Genomic DNA, 2,275 nt, shown 5'->3' on the forward strand with positions numbered 1-2,275 from the left:
GTCAACAATTTTCTTTAATGCATTATTTTAAATTTTAAAAAATAAATTAACCTGAAATATGTCATTTCTTACTATTATGGATTTAAAGTTATTATTAATAAATATTTATGTTCGTTGTTAAAATTAAAACAATTATTATAATATATGTGGTTTGAACTTTTGTGTATATTTTAAATTTTAAATGTTAAAAATTCATAACAGTTGTGATATTATAAAGGCTAAAAACTTATTTTGGTCCCTTATAATAATTGTTTGTTTCAATTTAGTCCCACTTTTATTTTTGGTTTCAATTTAGTCCCAAATTAATTAATTAGTTTTAATTTGGTCCCAAATAAATTAATTGGTTTTAATTTGGGACTTCCGTTCAAATTATTTAAACGGAGTTAATTGTTGGCCACGTAGATGTCACGTGGATGCCATGTAGATGCATACGTGGATATCACGTGGACACCAAATTTTGTGAAAACACCTGGAACTAGAACGACCCGTTCTGAAACCAGAACGAGATGTTCTGGATGCACTCTTGGTGTGTTAATTTTGTATCTGAAACGGGCCGTTTCAGATGCAAAATTAAGACACCACCAGTACATCAGAACGGTCTGTTCTGAAACCAGAACAGGCCCGTTCCAAAACTGAGAATATAATATTCTTTATTAATTTTATTAAAAAATATAATAATTTTGAAAAATATTTTTTTATAGTAAAAATTTTAAAATTACTTATTTTTATAAAATACAATTGTCTTATAAATAAAGTAATAACTTTTTTTTTTTCTGTCTGAAGAAATATTGAAGTGTTACTTTATAATTTTTTACAACTTATTTAAAATTAGATGAATAAAATGATAAAAATTAATAGGATAAACATAATAAAATTATTATTTTATTCTCTTTTAGTGTTCTCTAAATTTTTACATTCATTTAAAACAAAAATATTTTATATATTAATTTGAATTAATTTAATGAAATATCATATAATTTTTAATTTTTTAAATTTTTTTATAAATTTGATCTATACATGAAAAACTTTTTAATTTAACAATTAAATTCTTAAAAATTTCATATAAAACATTAATTATTAAATAGAATAAATCTATCAAGACTTATTCTTGAAATAAGTAAATTTTTTCTTCATTAAAAATGAGGATAATTTTACCACAAAATAAAAAATAATTAAATAATAAAATAAAATATAAAAAAAATATTAATATATTTATTATATTAGATATAACAACATAATTAAAATATAATTAATAATATATATTTTATAAAATTATTAATATTTTATATATATAAAAAAAAAAGAATGAAAAAATTTTAGTGGGGCAAGTGTCCCCACTATGATTAACTTAGATCTGTCCCTACATTTGGTTAGTGGGGGTAATGTTTGAAATGCTTTGTACCTTAGGTCTTTTTCCTTCCATGATTCACAACCGTGAACTATAATCATTGATAGTTTATGTTTAGCAGTCTGGAACCTGGTTTCACTTTTAGTGTGTTAATTTTGCACTTGGAACGGGCCGTTCCAGATGCAAAATTAACACACCAAAAGTGCAACCAGAACGGGCCGTTCTGGTTTCAGAACGGGTCGTTCTGGTTCCAGGTATTTTAAAAAAAATTGGCATCCACGTGACATCCACGTGACCAATAGTTAACTCCGTTTAAATAATTTGGACGGAAGTCCCAAATTAAAATCAATTAATTTATTTGGGACCAAATTGAAACCAATTAATTAATTTGGGACCAAATTAAAACAAAAAATAAAAATGGGACTAAATTGAAACAAATAATTATTATAAAAGACTAAAATAGGTTTTTAACCGTATCTTTAATATTATTTTATGTATTCTTTGATTATTATTTTATTAATATCAATTTAATTACATTTCAATCATATAGTGTTTTTATTGGTTCAGTAACCCATCTGATTTTAAAACATAGCTTTGTCTACACTTGTGCTTATGAGTTTGTTTTAAAACTATTATCATTATTTTTATTATTGTTTGTATGACTTGATCATACCTAAAATTTTAGATATCAAATTATTATGGGATAACAAATGTTTAATTTGAAAAACATTTGACTAAAATTGAGTAATTAAAGATTACATGTCAACTAGTTATATTAGGCATCTAGCTCCGCTTTATTATATAAATGTCAACGCAAAAAATTTAAATTGATTCAAAGCGTTCCTGACCCGAATTCAAAAATCTGATTCATTTTAAAAAAAATTTCGAATTGATCTACTTTATAAAATAATTTATTTATTTGATCTA

Source organism: Cajanus cajan, chromosome 7, assembly GCF_000230855.2.
Source record: "Cajanus cajan strain Asha chromosome 7, NIPB_CcT2T_4, whole genome shotgun sequence".
Lineage (NCBI taxonomy): Eukaryota > Viridiplantae > Streptophyta > Magnoliopsida > Fabales > Fabaceae > Cajanus > Cajanus cajan.